The 21,039-nt window shown below is 44.5% G+C and overlaps 1 pseudogene; it reads left to right on the forward strand.

The window, feature by feature from the left end:
- The window catches only part of LOC132405085 (uncharacterized protein K02A2.6-like), an 89,728-nt pseudogene extending 73,641 nt beyond the window's left edge, over positions 1 to 16,087 (forward strand).
- Positions 16,088 to 21,039: the final 4,952 nt, after the last annotated feature.

The following is a 21,039-nucleotide window of genomic DNA, read 5'->3' on the forward strand; positions in this document are numbered from 1 at the left end:
ATTTCTACCCTAGGAGAAACATATTCCCTGTCTACTCTATCTATGCTTCTCCAACCATTAATTTCCCTACAACTGACGTGAGACACACCAGTCTATAGTTCACAGGATTTTTCCTTATTTCCTTCGTAAATAAAGGTACAACAATTGCCACTTGCCAGTCCTCTGGTTGATGTTTTCTTTTGGTTAGGCAGAAATTGAGGATCTTTCCTGCTTCTTGGTACGTGTATAGCTGTACACAAGTGTGAAAATATTCTTCTTCTGATGCATTTCCCCCTGAATTAAGGATAAGTTGTATCACTCTGGTTTTGAGGTGATTACAGAGATCCAATGTGAAAAAAATAGGGTCTTGCAGAGATGGGTATTGAACTCTGGTATATCTTCACAAGTTACTGGACCAAGACCTGTTGCCTGGTGATCCTGCTGACTACAATTTCCCAAGGTTTTTCAATGTGACCATCACTTTTGCCTTCCTTGCCTCAGGATCCTTTCAAACAATTGTAGCATTTCGCAGGATATCACAGCCTGCTGCGAGGAGATACTGTACATGGTGCTTAGTTTTCCAAGGCACCAATGGAATCAGCTTTATCATAGTGTGAAGGTGTCCAGGCTGGCTTCCTATAACTATCAAACCACTAGCACAGTCCACCCAGTAAAATTAATCAACCCAAAGACCCACCCACTCCTTCAATGTGCACCTGGCACTTAGCCGCAGGTGTATGGATACAACCTGCAATATACAATGTTCCTGGGATTGTTGCCTTTGACTTGGGATAGTGTACCCTTGTAATCTCCCTGATCTTTTCACATCTGGTTGGCTGCTTGGAGACAAGCTATACTCCCTCATAGGATGGCTGACAACACCATAAGAAACACATTGACTGCAACCAAGGATAGGGCAATTGATGTGACAGCAAGGAATTTTGAGGTTTGCAGATATCAGGTACTTATGATAAATATTGACCAGTCTGAATGCATCTTCCAACATGAAACAGCCAGGTTCTCACAAATGCTTTGCTGCCCTCTGGAGAACATGAGAAATGGAAGAAGAGATGGGAAGGAAAAGGAAGGAGATAATGTTAATGCAACCGAAGTAAGCCACTTAAGCGCCAGAAATGCAGAATGGTTACAGGAGGGAAGGTGGTCGTTTGGCCCATTTAATCCATACTGCCTCCAATTAAGAATAATTTGCTAATCTCCATCTCCTGTCTCTCCCCATTGCCTTGAAATTTAATTCTTAATCAGACACTTATCCAATTCCTTTTTAATCCATTCTGTCTCCACCACTACCAAACCCTAAACACCTACTTTTTCCTCATGTGAATTTTGCCAATCGCATTTGTTGTATGTTCCTTGGATGTTGATCTTTCTTCAGTTTACTTCTAATATCTCACTCAGATCTTTTCACCAGCTGCTCTATTAACTGAGAGCAACACCACACTCTCTAGTTTATCCACATGATGCTACAGATGTGCAAGATAGATGAGCTGGTTGAGTGATGTCACAACAGCAACCTTGTACTCAATGTCAGAAAGACCAAAGAACTGATTCTGGAATTCGGGAAGGGGAAGTTGAGGGAATATATTCCAGTCCTCATCAAAGGATCAGCAGTGGAAAGGGTGAGCAGTTTCATGTTCCTGGTGTCAGGCTCACTGAGGATCTGTCCTGGGCTCAACATATTGATTCAATTACAAAGAAGGCAAGATGCTCGCATATTTCTACAGATGTCCCATGGAGAACATTCTAACAGGTTGCATAGCCATCTGCTATAGAGGGGCCACGGCAAAAGATTTGAAAGAGCTGCAGAAAGTTGTTCACTCTGCCATCTCCATCATGGGAGCTAGTCTTCCCAGCATACAGGACACCTTCAGCAGTGCAATGCCAAAAAAAGGTTGCATCCATCATTTAAGACCCCCATCATCCAGATCCTGCGCTCATCCCATTGCTACAATCATGGAGGAGATACAGGAGCATGAAGACACACACTCACTGTTTCAGGAACAGCTTCTTCCCCTTAGCCAATTTATTTTCTATACATATACTTGTTATTGTAATTTTATAGTTTTTTTATTATCATCTATTCAAATGTACTGCTGCCAGAAAACCACAAATTTTAGGATGTATACCAGTGATACTAAATCTGATTCTGATTGTTCTAGGGATCATTTGGTATCTTTCCTCTGCCCGCACTCCAAAGTTTTTGCGTCATTTCTAAAGTGTGGCAACTAGAACTGAACATAATATTCCAGTTGTGACCGAACCAGTGTTTCATGAAGGCCGTAATTACCTCCTTGCTCTACTATACCCAGGGTCCCATTTATTTTTAACCACTTTCACTGAACAATATTTAGATACCCTCTGTTCCTATGGTTCTTTTGGAACTATGCTCTTTACTTTATATTTTGTCCCATCTGCCACCAAAATGTAGCATATTGAATTTCTCAGTCATCTCTTTGCCCTCCATCTTTGCTGGTAAGTTACCCAGTTATGGGGTTCGTAACAATGTGGGGGCTCATCCGGGACTTGATACCAAATTGGAAGGCCAGTAAATCGGGCTTTTAAGTCCAAACTTGGATCTGGTTGCGCGGGTAACCAGACGAGAAACCAGCAAAGATGGACATAGATGAATTCATAGAAAACCCGACTCTGGAGGTGCTAGAGGCTGCCACAAAGTCGGACTTGATAAATATTGCGAAAGGACTAAATCTCGCAGAGGTGAGGTTGTTGATGAAAAAGCAGGAGGTGCGGAGGGCCGTAACTCAGTATTATATTGTGAAGAATGTGTTTTCGGCTGAGGTATTGAAAAATATCCCTGGAAAGTTAGCAGCTAGTGGGACGGATCAGTTAGAGTTGGAAAAATTAAGGTTGGAACATGAAATTAAGTTAAAACAGCTGGAAGCAGCTGAAAAGGAAAAAGAAAGAGCCAAAAAACAAAGGGAGCATGAGCTTCAGCTAAAGGAGTTAGAGGTGAAAAGGGAGCAGGAAAGAGCTGAGAAGCAGAGGGAGCATGAAATTAAGTTAAAACAGCTGGAAGCAGCTGAAAAAAGAGAAGGAAAGGGCCGAAAAGGAGAGGGAGTATGAAGAGAAGGAGAAACAGAGGCAACATGAGCTGGACATGGAGAAGTTCAGGCAAGAGCGAAGAGCTCAAGGGCCAGACCGAGAGGAGCGGTTTAATGTTAGTAGGGAGTTTAGGTTGGTTCCTCCATTTGAGGAGACGGATGTTGGTAGTTATTTCTTGTATTTTGAAAAGGTAGCAGTGAGTCAGAAGTGGCCCAGAGATCAGTGGGTGGCGTTGTTACAAAGTGTGTTAAAAGGGAAGGCACAACAGGCATATGCGGCGTTGTCCATGGAGGAGGAGGAGTCTGAGAATTATGAGAAAGTAAGGGAGGCCATTCCTCAGACCTATGAATTGGTACCTGAGGCCTATAGGCAAAAGTTCAGAAATTTCAAGAAAGGGTGGAATCAGACGTGTACAGAGTTTGCCTATGAGAAGGGTGTGCTCTTGGATCGTTGGTGTGCAGCAGAAATGGTAGAAGAAGATTTTTGGCATCTCAGGGAGTTAATTCTGATTGAGGAATTTAAAGGTTGTGTTTTGGATGATATCCGGATGTATTTGAATGAGAAGCCGAATAAGTCCATATCCGAATTTGCTAGGTTCGCAGATGAATATGCCCTAACCCACAAGACAAAGTTTTCCTCGAATAAAAGTTATCAGAAAGACCATGGGAATGGTAGAGAAAGCCCACCGGCTGAGGCAGAGATTCAGCCAGGAGCTAGTGGTAAAAATAAGGAGGAGGAAAGGCAAGACGGCAGGAGAGGTCCTGGCTTGACCTGTTATAATTGTGGAAAGGTGGGTCATACTGCATCTAAGTGCCTTGCTCCGAGGAAGGAGATAGGAAAAGGGAAAGCAGCAGTCCCTACAGGATGTATTGTGGTGATCAGTAAATCAATGAGAAAGCCCCAGGTAGACAGAATACGAGAGGGGCCTGAGAAATTTATTTCAGAAGGAACTGTGTCTGTGAAAGAGAGAGACACACCAGTTCCAGTGCGGATCTGGAGAGACACTGGAGCTGAGCTGTCATTGATTCGCAGTACGGTACTAGATTTTGGTCCCGAGACTGGAGAGGTAGCTTTGAGAGGCATAGGAAAAGGGACAGAAGCTATGCCTTTGCATAGGATCATTATAAATTGTGAGCTGGTATCTGGACCAGTTGAAATAGGGGTGCGATCAGAATTCCCGAGAACTGACATAGACATCCTTCTGGGTAATGATTTAGCTGGTGGTGGGGTTTGGTCAGCCATGGAGCTGACGAGCCAGCCTGTAAGTGTTGAGGACAGGCCCATAGATTCCAAGATCTATCCCGCATGCGCGACCACTTGCAGCATGTCGAGAAAGGCAGCTGAGAAAGAGACCAGTATCGATTAGGCTGAGACATTTTTACTGACCCTGTACCAAGAGGGGTTAGAGGGTGGTAGAACGGAGAATAGGGAGGTGAAAAAGAGTAAGGGAGAGGAGGTAGACCTGCCCTTAGCCAGGAGGAAATTTATAGAGGCACAGAGTAAAAATGAGAAACAGATAAGGCTGTTAGAAGGTCCAGGGTTGGACATGGATGATCTGTCTGGTTTGGCAGAACTGTTTGAAGAAGTTGAAAATTTTAAAGGTATTCCCGATAATTAAATGAGAGCAGTCCTAGATGAAAAGGATGCCATTACCTTGAAGAAGTCTGCTGAGTTGGCAGATGAGGTTGTTTCAGCCCGCAGGGTTGAGTTTACTCTGGAAGGGAGTTGCGCAGAGAATAACTGGGAGGATCAGGGGAACTTAGAATTTGAAAAGAGTATGGGTATTGAAAGCCTGGAAGAGGCAGATGTCCCATTTGAGTGTGTTCAAGATGTGGATGCACGTGGTACTGAACCTAGTAATGGAACTCAGAAAAAGTCTGAGGTATTTGATTCAGTTGAAAAGGAATGCAGTCCTTGTGGGTCAGATGGACTTGGTTCAGTGAGAAAGGGTTAACCGTGGTACTGGTGGGAAGTGAGAATTCCCAGTTGTTTGTGTTCAAAGGTGTGTTAAAAGTTAGTGAGGAGATAAAAGGTGGTGAGGTGAATATTATTATTGAAGGGAAAGGGAAAAGTGTAGTTCCTAAACTGAATGAAGAAAATTTAAAGTCTGGATTGATGTTAGAAGCAGTAACCAGGCTGAAGGGACAATAGCTTGTTAACATGGTGCCTGCGAATCAATTACAGGTTGATTTGGAATGTAAAGGTGCCCCACACGCTATTGTTATTCAAGAGTGTGCTGTGAAGAGGCAGAATTTGAAATGCTGTTTGGACAAAGAGGGATCGCTTGCAGATTTTAAACTGAAAACCAATAGAATGAAGGGTCCTGAAGATAAAGCTAACGGCTTGCTTAAAAATAAAGAATTGTGTGGAAATTCAGCCAATGGACTAAGTTTGGAAAACATTGTTGATAAAATAACTCCTATGAAAGGAGCATGCAAAAGCCTATTCCCCACTGGTATACAAGCTAACCACGTGGGAGTTGACTGGAAAAGGGGCGAGGGTTGACGGGATGCCACTTTAAATAACAGGATCCGGTTTTAACAGATTTCGACAAAGCATGTAACTAATATAGACAAACCCATGGAAGATTGACTGTTAAGTTTGAAAGTAAAATAAAGATTAGTATTTGCATGAAGTTTTGTAATATACATGAAAGCTAAGATCACAACTCTTTAGTTTTGTTTTGCTGAAGAAAAGGAATAAAAATTGGTGGTTATTAAATTGGAGTCTGATGCTACAAGAATTTATTAAGATACAAGATGTTAAGATATTAAAGGAAGTGACAATGTAATCGCTAACTGTTTAGATGCTGAATTGAATGTATAACTGTATTACTTTGTAGTGAAAAAAAACTCTTTGGTATTGTGTTAGATACTGAAATCCTGTAAGACTCTGTATTAATTAATTTTTGCCTGTAGCAAAAATCCTAGAAGGAAGGGGGTGTTACAAATGTGAAGCAATTCTGGGGGCCAAAGGGAACAAAATAGCCCCCTCTTTTTTGAGAATCGCAAGATCGCTATTAATTCGGGTCTGGGACCCAGGAAATGAGAAAGAGAGACACTCAGAATACACAAGGTTTGCAATGTGTCCTGGCCTCAGGAGAATGGAACCACTGATAATGGCCATTGTCTCTTGGAGACAGCATTGTGTGTTGAGTACTGTTCTATTCATTGAACCCCCTCAGGGGACAACCAGAGTGGTCTGGTTGAGGGATTGCATCATTCCAACCTGATTGACATCTGAGACCCCGTGAGTGAGGATAAAAGATGGGTCTGGGGAACAACCCCTTTAGACGCACCAGGAGAAATGCTAGAAATCCCGTGACAGACGGTGAGGGGCTCGTGTGCATCCTCCCTTGCCTGGGTTGGTGGGCTCACCACGGAAGAACGGTTTAGCTAAAGGAGAGGCCACAAGTGAACGGTCACGACAACGGGACTCCTGATGGATCGAAATCGTAAAGGAAAGCCAGCAAGTTTTTCTCCAAATCTCTCTCTCTCTCTCTCTCTCTCTCCAACAATTGCAACACAGCGGTCCCCAATGGCTGCAGCCTGCATGAACTGAGTGAACTTTATATTTCCATCGGACAATACATTATCCCCTAGACAATGATAGAGATTAATTCTTATTGATTATTATTATACCTGCACTTTTAGATTTAGTATTGACGACGTATATTTTCTGTATATTTGCATTGATATTATTTTTGTGTATTTTTACTAATAAATACTGTTAAAAATAGTATCATCAGACTTCAATGGACCTCTCCATCTTTGCTGGTAAGTGACCCAGTTACGGGGTTCATAACAGTCCATTCTGCCAACATACCTATGCCTTCATCAAGTCTTCTTCCATCCTCCTCACAGGTTACTTCTGAGTTCTGTGACGTGTGCCAGTCTGGCAGCATCTACGGAGGGAAATAAATATTCAAATGTTTTGGGCTGAGACCTCAGATAACCAAAAGTATTCACCTCTCAATCTTTTCCAGATTTCAGCATCTACAGCCTCTTGTGTCAGTGTTCTTTTTTCACACCCTAATGAAATCTGATGCATTCATAATGAACTGGTCCTTGCCCCGTGACCTCATGTTTACACGCCAATGGAATGATTCTCTTTCATGTTTGTAGTCAATCTTTTCTCACAATTCCTTTGCTTCTCACATTTTCTTTTTTTTCCTGATCTTTTACCAATCAGTCTGGATCTTTTTTTTTCCCCAAATAAACATCCATCTGAGATCTAGAAGCTGAAATCCAAAACAAAACAAGAATCTGCTGTGGGAACTCAGCAGGTCAGGCAGCAACTGGGAAGAGAAACAGTCAGTCAATGTTTTGGTGTCCAAGTCTTGGCATGAAATGTTGCCTGCCCATTTCCCCCCTACAGATGCTGCCGGACATGCTGAGTTCCTCCAGCAAATGGTATGGTGTAATATGTTCTTGCGCTTACACTTTAGGGCTACAATTTACTGCTCAGCTGTTTCCTAAAGCTCCTCTCCGGTTGTTCAGCAGATGCAACAACAAACATTAATGTCAGACATTTGTGCTTTGAAGTACTCGAGGATTCAGCCATATATTGTTTCATCTCCAACTCGGTGCATTGTGGGAACAGTGATCATGGGTACACAGGACCCACAATGTCCATGAAAGACATCAATTACCTCTTTGCATTACTGCCATATATTTATTTTACCCCAGATTCCACCACTAATGTACACACTAAGTCCAATTTACTGTGGCCGATTAACCTGCTGATCTACATGTCCTTGGGATGTGTGAGGAAACTCTAGCACCCAAAGAAAACCCACATGGTCACAGGGAGTTTTCACTCAGGAGACAGTTACAGAGCCTTTTGGAAGTGAGGCAAAGCAGTAGCAAGATCCTGGACCCAATACAGATTACAACAGAGGAGGTGTTTGCTGTCTTGAGGCAGATAGGGGGGATAAATCCCCAGGGCCTGATGAGGTGCTCCCTGGGAGGCAATGGGAAGCAAATGAAGGAATTGCAGAGCCCCTAGCAGAGCTATTTAAATTATCCTTAGCGACAGGTAACGTACCGGAGGATTGGAGGATAATTAGTGTTGTTCCCTTGTTTAAGAAAGGCTCTAAAGTAAACCAATAAATTATAGGCCGGTGATCCTGACATCAGTAGTGGGACAGTTATTGAAAGCTATTTAAGGGACTTGATATATGAGTATTTAGATGTACATGGACTGATTAGGGATTGTCAGCTTGGCTTTGTGCGGGGTAGGGCATATCTAACCAATCTTAAAGATTTTTTGAAGAAAGTTACCAGGAAAGTGGATGAAGGCAAGGCAGTGCATATTACCTACATGGACTTTATTAAGACATTTGACAAGGTACCGAATAGGAGAATGGTCAACAAGGTTTAGTTGCTTGCCAGTCAGGATGAGGTAGTAAATTGGACTGGACATTGGTTATGTGGGAGAAGCTGGAGAGTGGTAGTAGATGGCTGCCTCTCCAACTGGAGACCTGTGATTAGTAGAGTGCTGCAGGGATTGGTGCTGAGTCCATTGTTGTTTGTCACCTGTACCAATGAATTGGATGATAATGTGGTTATCTGGATCAGCAAATTTGTGGATGAAACCAGGTTGGGGTTTGTAGCGGAGAGCGACTATCTAAGCCTGCAGCAGGATCTGGACTAGCTGGAGAAATGTGCTGATGGAATTTAATGCAGACAAGTGCAAAGTGCTGCACTTCAATAGGATTAACCAGGGTAGGTCCTACACAGTGAACAGTGGGGCACTGAGGAGTGCAGGAGAACAAAGGGATCTGGGAATACCAGTCCATAGTTCATTGAAAGTGGTCTCTTGAGTAGGTACGGTCATAAATGAAGCTTCCTTCATGCTGTAAATTCCGGAGTATAAGCCGAGAATTTGGCCCTAAATTTGGGTCCTAAAATTAGGGGGTCGGCTTATAAAGAGGGTGCCAACTTTGGAAAAACGAATACACAGAAGACAGGTTGTATTTATTGGCTGTTTTTGAGTCAAATTCATTCCACTGTCGTCTGTATTTTCAGCTTTCAATGCTGTTTTTGTCTCACCGGACAAGTGCGTTTTGAAGACGTCCCAGACAAGTAGTGACTTCTCTTCACCGAAACCGTCGGGGCATCGACGCTACACCTCTTTAACCCACTTCAAGCAATCTGCTTTGTCCATCCAGCAGTGTTCTTGAATGTAAACAACACCCCACGGGAATTTTCTGAGCAATCTTTGTTTTTTGTCTCAACACAAGATCACGTCTATTCATAAATCGGGTGCACCATCTTCGCGTAGCTTTGAAATTTTCGCTGACTTCACAGTGTTTTTCGGTCCATTTCAACGCTTGAACTCAAATCCTTTCTCTGGTAACAATGTATCCGGACGATCTCCGGTGATTCACCCACTCTAAAACTTTTTCTTCCAGTTCTGGCCACTGACATGTTTTCCTGCAGTTTGCATATTTCGTCTCTGGCGTTTCCCTCAGTGTGTCCTCTGCCTTTCTCCACTCTCTCACTTGTTTCTCGTTTACACTAAACTTCTTAGCAGCTGCAGAATTATTCATTCCTTTAGCAAAATCAACAACTTTCAGCTTGAAACCAGCATCATATCGCATTCATTTTAATCTTTTGTACATGGTAGTCGCAAACTCAATACTGAGTAGACGTACTGATCCCGCCACCCCGTGTTATGTTTTAACAAGATTACGATGGGTGCTAAATGGTTTCACGGGGGTTACAATTCTGAGGATTCTTTACCATTGGAGACCTAATCCAAAATTTCCCTCCCTGATTTATTTATTAAGAATTCGCTTATAACACTCTAAAAATGTAGGCCTGTTTTCTTAGCAGGTACTGGTTCACTAAATTTCTCGGTTCCAAATCTGGCAAAGCTGAGATGTGAGATCCGGCATGTGAGATCTTGTGATCTTTTCTGGTTAAATCAAAAACCTCTAAAAAAGGGGTCAGTTTATACAAAGGTAACATGAAAAAGTCACTTTTTTAATCCTGAAAATGGAGTCGGCTTATCCTCCGGAATATACGGTAAATCAAAGCATTGATTACAGAAGATAGGATGTTATGTTGATGTTGTATTAGAAATTGGTGAAGTTTAATTTGGAGTGTTTTGTGCAGTTTTGGTCACCTACCTACAGGAAAGATGTAAATAAAATTAAAACAGTACAGAGAAAATTTACAAGGATGTTGCTGAGACTTGAAGACCTGAATTATGAGGAAAGATTCAACAGGTTAGGACTTCATTCATTAAATTTAGAAAATTGAAGGGAGATTTGATAGAGGTATACAATATTATGAGGAGTAAATGCAACAGGCATTTTCCACTGAAGTTGGGTGGGACGACAACCAGAAGTCATGGGTTAAGGGTGAAAGGTGAAAAGCTTAAGGGGAACATGAAGGGGAGCATCTTCACTCAGGATTGTGAGAGTATTGAACATGCTGTTAGTGTAAATGGTGCAAGTGAGCTTGATTTCTAAGTTCAGGAGAAGTTTTGATGGATACATGGATGGCAGAGGTATGGAGGGCTATGGTCCTGCTGCAAGCCAGTGGCACTAGTCAGTTTAAGTAGTTCAGCATGGACTGGATGGGATGTAGTGTCTGTTTCTCTGGGGTACTTTTCTATAATTACTCTATTAGATTTTTGAATTGACAATAAAGCCATGAACACCACCTCAGTACTTTTTTTTGTACTGTTTACTTAACAGTATATTATACTGTAATTTACAGTTTTTTAAATTATATATTACAATATACTGCTGGTGCAAATTTTACATCACATGCTGGTGATGTGCTGCTGCAACAAGAGCATTCCTGTGCAGGTCTGACAAAGATTTATGAGGGAAAACCCTGTCTCTACACAAGAGAGGTACAGCCTAGTGGAGCGGTTGTCACTGGAGTAGGAAGGTTCTGGCTCAAACAGGGCTTTGACGAGAAAAGGTGGAGTCTAGGTAAGTTCATTCCTGATTTCTTATTCAACTCCAGAGAAAATAGGGGGTACGTCTGCAGAGCCAGTGTTCTGTTCTGGGTGTCAGATGTGGGATTTTCAAGAGACTCCCTGCCTCCCCGTTGGCCACATCTGTGCCAGGCACATTGAGAAGCAGCTCCTTAGAGACTGTGTTAAGGAACTGGAGCTGCAGTTCGATGACCTTCGACTTGTTAGGGAAAGTGAGGCAGTGGTAGCAGCTAAAGGGAGGTAGTCACCTCAAGGCTGCAGGAGACAGATAAATGGGTGACTGTAAGGAGACAGAAGGGGGAGCATCAGATAGTGAAGGGAATCCTGGGGCCGTCCCCCCTCAACAATAAGTACTCCATTTTGAGTATGGTGGGGGGGATAGACCTGTCTGCAGGAAGCAACAGCGGCCGTGCCTCTGGCACTGAGTCTGCCCCTGTGGCTCAGAAGGGTAGGGAACTGAAGAAGAGGGCAGCATTAATAGCATTAATCTATAGTCGGGGGGACAGATAGGTGATTCTGTGGATGCAAAAAGGAAACATGGATGGTGGTTTGTCTCCCAGGTGCCAGGGTCTGAGATGTTTCTGGACACGTCCACAACATTCTGAAAAGGGAAGGTGAGCAGCCAGAGGTTGTGCTACATATTAGTACCAATCGAAAGAAAAAGGATATAAGGAGTTAGGAGCAAAGCTGAGAAGCAGGACCTCATGGGTAGTAATCTCGGGATTGCTGCTTGTGCCAGGTGACAGTAAGGATAGGAATAGAATGAGGTGGCAGATAAATGAGGGGCTGAAGGATTGGAGCAGGGGATAGAGATTTAGATTTCTGGACAATTGGAACCTCTTCCTGGGCAGGTCTGAATTGCACAAAAGGGACGGGTTGCACTTGAATCTGAGGGGGACCAATATTCTTGTGGGTAGTTTTATTAGAGATGTTGGAAGTGGTTTAAGATAATCTGGCAGGGGAATGGGAACCAGCATGATAGAGCTGACGATGAACCAGCAAGTAGCTGATGAGTGTAACATTAATGTAAGGAGGGACAAGCCAATGATTGGGTACAAATGCAGACAGAGCAAAGAGTTAAATTGTATCATGGATGCCAAATTCAAAAGGTCAAAGAATGCAAGACTGAAGGTGCTGTATTTAAAAGTGTGCAATGTTTGGAATAAGGTGAATGAACTTGTGGCACAATTAGAGATTGGTTGGTATGATATTGTGGGCATCACTGAGTTGTGGCTGAAAGAAGGCCATAGTTGGGAGCTTAACATCAAAGGATATACTTGTATTAAAAAGACAGGCAGGAAAGCATGGGCAGTGGTATCACTCTGTTGGTAAGGGATGGAATTACATCATTAGAAAGAGTCAGAGAATGCTGAATCTTTGTGGGTGGAGATAAGGAATTGCAAGGGTAAAAAAAAAATTAAGGAATCATATATAAACCTCCAACTAATAGCCAAGATGTGGGAGCTGGAAAAGGTGTGTAAAAAGGGTAAGGACACAATAGTAATGGGGGTCTTCAATATGCAAGGGGATTGGGAAAATCAGGTTGGTTCAGATTGCAAGAGAGGAGATTTGTTGAACGCCAGTGAGATGGCTTTTTAGAGCAGCTTGAGCCTACTCAGGGAAATGCTATCTTAGACTGGGTGTTCTGTAATAACCCAGATTTTATTAGGGAGCTTAATGTAAAGGAAAACTTAGGAGGCAGTGATCATAATATGATTGAATTCATACTGCAATTTGAAAGGGAGAAACATCAGGGACTGGAGGAGGGTACTGACGGGGATGACGGCAGATCAGAGGTGGCTGGTTTCTGAGAATAGTACACAAGGCGCAGGATAGATACGACCCACAGAGGAAGAAGTTCTCAACTAACAGGGGTAGGCCACTGTGACTGACAAAGGAATTTAAGGCCTGCATAAAAGCCAAGGAAAGGGCATATAAGGTAGCAAAAGTGAGTGGGAAGTTGGATGGTTGGGAAGCTTTTTAAAAAACAACAAAAGGCAATCAAAAAAGCTATAAAATGGGAAAAAATGAATTATGATGGCAGACTAGCCAATAATATAAAGCAGGATACCAACAGTTTTTCAGTTATATAAAGAGTAAACGGGAGATGAGAGTTGATATTGGATCATTGGAAAATGGTGCTGGTGAGGTAGTAATGGGGACAAAGAAGATGCAGATTAACTTAAATACTTTGCATCTGTCTTCACTGTGGAAGACATTAACAGTATGCCAGTGGTCCATGTGTGTCGGGGAGCAGGAGTGAGTGCCATTGTTATTACAAAGTAAAGAAGTATTAGGAAAAACTCAAAGGTATTAAAGTAGATAAGTCACCTGTGCCAGGTGTACTACATCCCAGAGTCCTGAGAGAGGTTGCTGAAGAGATATTGGATGCATTGGTCATGATCTTTCAAGAATCACTTGATCCTGGCATAGTCCTGGAGGACTGGAGGACTGCAAATGTCACTCCACTCTTTAAGAAGGAAGGAAATCAAATGAAAGGAAATTATAGGCCAGTTAGACTAACCCCAGTGATTGGGAAAGTGTTGGGGTCTATTAGCTTTGTTATTAGTCTATTAGTTTTGGGGTACTTGGAGACTAATGATAAAATAAGTCAGAGTCAGTATGGTTTTTGGCAAGGGAAATGTTGCCTGACAAATCTGTTAGAGTTCTTCGAGGAAGTTAAAAGCAAGGTGGACAAAGTGGTCGTCATTTACTTGGATTTTCAGAAGGTGGCACACATGAGACTGCTTAACAAGAGAAACTCCCATGGCATGGAGAGCAGAATGGCTGACAGGCAGGAGGCAGCGAGTGGGAATAAAAGGAGTCTTTTCTGGTTGGCTGCCAGTGACTAGTGGTGTTCCTCAGAGATCAGTATTGTGACCGCTTCTTTTCACATTGTTTGTCAATGATTTAGATAAGGGAATTGATGGCTTTGTGGCAAATTTTGAGGATGATATGAAGATAGGTGGAGGAGTAGGTAGTGCTGAGGAAGCAATGTGATTGCAGCAGGACAAATTGGAAGAATGGGCACAAAAGTGGTGCATGGAATACAGTGTTGCAAAATGTATTTTCATTTTGGTAAAAGGAACAATAGTGCAGACTATTATCTAAATGGGTGAGAAAGTTCATACATCAGAGGTTCAGAGAGATTTAGGAGTCCTCGTGCAAGACTCCCAGAAGGTTAATTTACAGGTTGAATCTGTGTTAAAGAAAGCAAATGCAATGTTGGCACTTATTTCAAGGGGAATAGAATATAAAAGCAAAGAGATAATGCTGAACTTTTATAAGACACTGGTCAGGTCGCACTTAAAAGTATTGTCAAAAATTTTGGGCTCCATATCTCAAAAAGGATGTGTTATCATTGGAGAGAGTCCAGATGGGGTTCACAAAGATGATTCTAGGAATAAGAAGTTAACATATGAGGAGTGTTTAGCAGCTTTGGGCTTGTACTCACTGGAATTTAAAAGAATGTGGGGAGATCTCATTGAAACCTACTGAATATTGAAAGGAATGGATAGGGTGGATGGGGGTATCCAGAACTCGAGGGCACAGCCTCATAATTGAGAGGCAGCCCTTTAGAACAGAGGTAAAGAGGAATTTTTTTAGCCAGAGGGTAGTAAATCTGTGGAATGCTCTGCCACAGATTGCGGTGGAGGCCAAGTTCGTGGGTATATTTAGGACGGAAGTTGATGTTTTCCTGATCGGTCAGGGTATCAAAGGATATGGCAAGACTGCAGGTGTATGAAATTGAGTGGGATTCAGGATCAGCCATGATGGAATGGCAAATCAGACTCGATGGGCTGAATGGCCCATTTCTGCTCCTATGTCTTATGGCCATACGGATAGTAAACCTGATTGTGAGTCTATGTTTTTGCACAAAGATGAAGTTGAATAATGCAGATTGAACAGATAAGATGTAAGGAGGTGTATAGACTGAGGGAGAATCTGCAGTGTGAAGTGGTGTGATGTAGATGTGGCAGAGAAAACACTAAAGGCCATTGAGTGTCAGGAGTAACAATTTATCATGCCATGGGTGATTGTGTCACTGTGCTCAGTTTCCCGATGAGCTGAAGCCGTTGTTACACAGAATTTGATAAAAGGGGACTATGTTCCTGATGCTCATTTCCAAGGCAGCCTCTCACCACACTGGTAGATTTGCTACCTCTCTCATCACTATGAAGTGTAAATTCCTTTGGTTGCTTCAGGTCCTCAGCATAAGACCCAATGAGAAGCCACAGCGGTCAGCAAAAATGCAGTATTTTTATAACGCGGAACTATTACATCACTGGCCAAGCCTTCAGAGTATGTCTGTCACCTCACACATCAGGAATTTTAACTTCTCTCTCCTATACCAACACATCAAAGTTCACACTCAGCTCAATACCAGAGAGGCCTTGTTTATAGATGTCTCTATAATGGATTTAGACTAGATGTAAAAACTCTCCCTAAAGTGTTACTTTAGACCTGCTATATATCCATTTTTGTTTTATCTTAGTCAGATAGATGTTAGTAGAGTTAATGTGGGAGTGATCAATTAAAAAAAAATCAAAATAATGTCAACTGTATTTGTAAGAAATAACAAATGGGTATCAAAGTCAGCTTTAGTTTTGTAGATTAAGGTCAAGGATGACTGGTCGAGTCTTTGTTGGTGGAGGTTGAGGAGGGAGGGGTTGAAGGAGAGGTAATGCGAGATATTCTAATAAACATTAAAAAACCAAAAAGACAAAAAAAAATTAGTAATGATATGAAAGACAAGAGGAAGTGGAGACAGACTGAGGCTGTATATAATCCTGTGTGGCGGTCTGCACACACGGGGCTCGAACCACCATCGGGGCCTGCAGGCAGATACGTGTCCCGCTCGGGGCGGACCTTCCGGGGACGGTCTGATGTCATGGTCGCAGGGACCCATGGGAGGGGGGATTTAAGCGCATGAGTTCGAATCAGTAAAGCCATTCCGAGTTCAGCTCTCTCTGCCTCCATGTGTTCCTTTCATAGCGCCTTGCGCACCACCACTTTGGTGACCCCCGACGTTCCAGACGGCATCTGGAACCAGCGACTCTGCAACCAGCCATGAATCCGAGCAATTCACACAGCGCGGTCGCTCTGAAGCTTCCGACTTTCCGGGCCACTCAACCCCACGGTTGGTTCGAGCAGGCTGAGGCCCAGTTCAGTATCAGAGACATTACAGCCGATGCTACACGGTATTACTACATGGTCAGCGCACTTGACCAGGAGACGGCAGGCCGGATCATCGACTTTCTACACCAACCACCAACGGAGGACAGGTACACTAAGCTTAAGGCGCTCCTGATCCGTACCTTCGGACTCTCCTGCCGCGAACGAGATGCGCGGCTCCTACACATGGACAGCCTGGGCGACTGCTCTCCATCCGAGCTCATAAATGATATGCTGGCACTCATGGATGGCCATAAGCCGTGACTTCTACTCGAACGGTTGTTCCTTGAGCAAATGCTAGAGGACATCTGCCTCCTCCTCCTTGCGAGTGAGGACTTCAGCAACACGCACGGGGTCACTGCTTTGGCAGAGGACGTCCTTTGGCAGAGCAAGCAACGTGGAGCAGCCTCCATGGGCCTAGCCACTGTCACGCATCCCAAAGCCCAGGCCCTGCAACCGAAGCTGCCGAGACCCACGGAGGGAAAAGACAAAAGTTTGGAACAATGGTGTTTCTATAACCAAAGATGGGGCTCAGGCACGCGCTGCTGCCACCCACTGTGTGCTTTCCGGGAAATGCCGGGGCCAGCCGTCGCTAATGGCTACGACAGCTGACCAACGAGACAGCCTCCTGTACCTCTGGGACCCTTACTCTAGGTGGCGCATCCTGCTAGACACTGGGGCCGAAGTCAGCGTACTCCCCCCATCAAATATGGACACTCGTAACGCGATCCCAGGCCCCGAACCCACTGCCACAAATGGTGCCAGTATTCAGACGTATGGCCTGCGAACTATCACACTGCGCCAGCTCTGCCAACGCCCGAGCAACCGTGGGCTGGCAATCAATCCTGCGAGATGCCAGTTCAGGCTGACGGAGATCGAATTCTTGGGCCACAGAGTCAACCGACGTGGCGCAGTTCCCCTACCAGACAAGGTCCAGTCCATCCGCCAGATCCCCAAGCCCAGCATGGTCAAGGGCCTGCAGGAGTTTGTAGGGATGGTCAACCTTTATCATCGGTTTGTGCCGACGGTGGCCTGCATCATGAGACCCTTGTTCAGCCTGATGGCCGGCAAGGCCAAAGAACTGGCATGGGATGCGAAGGCGTTCGAGCAGGCCAAGGAGGCGCTGGCAAAGGTGGCCCTCCTAGTGCACCCGAGAGTCAATGTACCCACGGCACCCACAGTCGATGCTTCCAACATGGCAGTCGACGGAGTCCTGGAGCAGCTCGTCGAGGACCAGTGGTGACCACTCGCTTTCTTCAGCTGGTACCTACGGCCACCAGAGATGAAGTACAGAGCCTTCGACAGAGAGTTGCTAGTGCTCTACCTGGCTGTCCGACATTTCCAGTACTTCCTCAAGGGAAGGGAGTTCACGGTGTACACGGACCACAAGCCCCTCACCTTCGCACTGGCCAACGTATCGGACCCAAGGTTGGCTCGGCAGCAGAGACACCTGTCCTTTATTTCGGAATTCACCACGGACATCCGCCACATCACAGGGAAGAACAACGTCATCGCCGATACACTGTCTCGCCACTGCCTCCACTCAGTAGGCATATCGTCCTCAGGAATAGACTACGCAGCACTGGCAGAAGCACAACGGTCGGACACCGAGATCCTGGCTTACCGCACTGCCGTTTCAGGGCTCCAGTTGGAGGACGTCTCCGTCGGCCCAGCAGCGGATCGACTCCTGTGCGATGTGTCTACCGGCAAACCCCGACCCATGGTACCAGCGGCGTGGAGGCGCTGGGTGCTAGACACGCTGCACGACCTGGCCCACCCGTCCATCCGGGCATCCATCAAGCTGGTAGCGGACAAATTCGTCTGGCACAGTTTGCACAAACAGGTCGGACACTGGGCCAGGACATGGTACACTGCCAGACTGCCAAAGTCCAACGGCACATGAAGGCTACCCTCCAGCAGTTCCAGCCGACGCACAGCAGGTTCCAACACATCCACGTGAACATCGTTGGCCCCCTGCCAGTCTCCTGGGGTGCCAGGTATATCTTTACCATGGTAGACAGGTTCACCAGATGGCCGGAAGCCATACCGCTCACAGACACGTCCACTGAGTCCTGTGCCAGGGAGCTCATTGCAAACTGGATCACCAGCTTCGGCCTCCCAATGGACATCACCTCCAACCGAGGGGCGCAGTTCATGTCTGGTTTGTGGACAGCACTGGCACAGCTCCCGGACACCCAGCTGAATCACACCACAGCGTACCATCCCCAGTCCAGCAGTTTGGTAGAGTGATTCTACCGGCATCTCAAGTCGGTCCTGATGGCACGCCTCAGGGGCCCCAACTGGACAGATGAGCTTCCCTGGGTTTTACTGGGCATCCGCACAGCCCCAAAGGAGGACCTGGGCACCTCCTTGGCAGAATTGGTCTACGGCACCCCCCCGATGGTCCCAGGCCAGTTAATATCAGAGGCCCGAGGTTCGAAGGAAACTCCAACAGTAGTGCTAATGAGGCTGTGGGACAAGATAGGGACCCTAGCACCAGTCCCGAGCTCCAGGCATGATCCCATGCCATCCTTCACCCCTAAAGACCTCTGAGATGTGAGTCTGTTTTTATTCACAGGGGCATGCACAGGTCACCCACCTCTACAGCGGCCATACGAGGGACCATCCAGCACATCGGAACCACATGTGTCGTGGAGGTGGGTGGCCGGGAAGAGACTTTTACAGTGGACCGCCTCGAACCAGCACACTTGGACATTGAGCAACCAGTGAATGTTCCCGCACCGCGCCAGTGAGTCCGTCCACCCAGGCAAGCCACACAGACTGGGGGCTCCACTCCCCTGATGGACGTTTCTGTGGGGGGGGGGGATGTTGCGATCTGCGCACACGGGGCTCAAACCGCCATCGGGGCCTGCAGGCAGATGCGGGGTCCGCTCGGGCTGGACCTTCCGGGGACAGTCTGATGTCACGTTTGGTCGCAGGGACCCATGGGAGGGGGGATTTAAGCACATGAGTTTGAATCAGTAAAGCCATTCCGAGTTCAGCTCTCTCTGCTTCTGTGTGTTCCTTTCATAGCGCCTTGCGCGCCACTACACCCGCGTAAATGAGCGCTGTGTTTTTTAAATTACATTGAGACAGCAAAATAGTTCCTTCCCCCTCTCTGTGACAGATGGCACAAAAACAAAAAACAGCATTCATGTTGACGATGACAGCACTAGATCAGAATAATAAAAGTAACAAGTTAAAACAATGAGTTGCAAATATATAATTTGTAGCATGCTCTGTTAAAAGAATAAATTTGAACATTTTATCATACTCGAATGGAGAAAAATAAAACAATTTTAACTGGTCAAAATGATCCAAGTTGTATATTTCATGAAGTTTAAGAACTCTTGGATGTAAGATTATGAAATGGCTTGACAGGACAAAGAGGCACCTCATTCCTCACCAAGATGGGAAGTGAGGGACTCCTCCAACGACAGATGGAAATGAGAGCATGAGGTCCTGAAAGGTCTGGCAATAGATTGTCTGCCTTTTGTTTTTGATAAGGCCTTCGTTAGATTAGCTGTGGTATGAGAGAGCAAAATCTTCTTTATCCCTAAATATAATCCATCCGAAATTGTAACCTGATTAAAATGATGGTTCCCTCAAATGACATGGAACCCTAACAATTGTAAGGTAATTAAAGATCCTCCACCTCTCACATCTGGAACTCCAGAGAGAGAGGATTGAGACAGTAGGCGGGATGATATGATGATTTTCAGAACTATGATCCCTACACATCAAAATGTCAGAATTTTCCAACAGAAAATACCTCCACTGAAGTATCTTCTTTGAAAACTGTAATAAGCCAGGGAACAAGAGTGGAAATTATAATTTTTTTTGTTCAAAGTGCAATGGTGGAATTAGCTTCTGTACTTGCTGGGTGAAGAAATCAAGCATATCTGTACACTGGACAAGATTTCAAATGACATCAGTAATTGTGCTTGCATCTATTTTCCAATTGTTATTTAACTTTGTCTCATCATCTTACATAGTCTGCAAATATAAAAATCAATGTAAATTCCTGAAGCTTCAAAAATCGTATAAATATTTGAACAGGTAAAATCATCTTTCAAACAATTCCATTGAAAGGAAATAGTAATCATGAAATCCAAGAGTGGTTGTAATTTTTAAACAGATGATATGGATATGGTCATAACAAAATTAAACAGTTCAGCAATGATTTAAAACTTCTGTGATAGTCATGTCAATAATATTAATTTATATTATATGAAGTAGGATTTAAAGTAGAGGGAAAGAATAGCATTGAATAGAGCTGAACAATTGTAAAACAGATTTTTAACCTACCACCCAGGGTAAAATAGTTTTTGCAGATCATTGCCCCTTTACAGGAATTATCCAAAACATTGAAAAGGAAAATTAGGCCAGTTTTTAATCAGGGGAGATGTTAAAAAGCTGCATAACAATATGCCAAAAAAAAACATAATTAGCTATAGTACACAGTAATTAGAGGAAGATTTTTTCCCCTAAGGTTTGATTACATCGCTTGAGTATCAACCATTTTAACTTAGAAATCCTCCAAAAGGACAAAACGTCTTGTCAGGGTTTGCAGGGTTGTGTGCCTCAATGACCCAGAGAGCTACGCTGGCTGGAGTCAGAGACCCCATGCCAGATAGGTCCAAGGATGGAAGCCAGACTACTGGTCCTCCAGGTTTCTGGGCTCAGCTCAGGGCTAACAGCTGTGACTGGTTGAATTAAACTGTTATAGAAACAGCAATGAAGAATCCTTCCACATCAGCGTGCAGTCCCTGTCTGGCGGTAGTGAAAACCCAGAGGATGCTACTGGCACAGTGAAGGAAACCCTGAACAGTACCAAGACCAAGACAAAAA

This window comes from Hypanus sabinus, chromosome 14 (assembly GCF_030144855.1).
Source record: "Hypanus sabinus isolate sHypSab1 chromosome 14, sHypSab1.hap1, whole genome shotgun sequence".
NCBI lineage: Eukaryota > Metazoa > Chordata > Chondrichthyes > Myliobatiformes > Dasyatidae > Hypanus > Hypanus sabinus.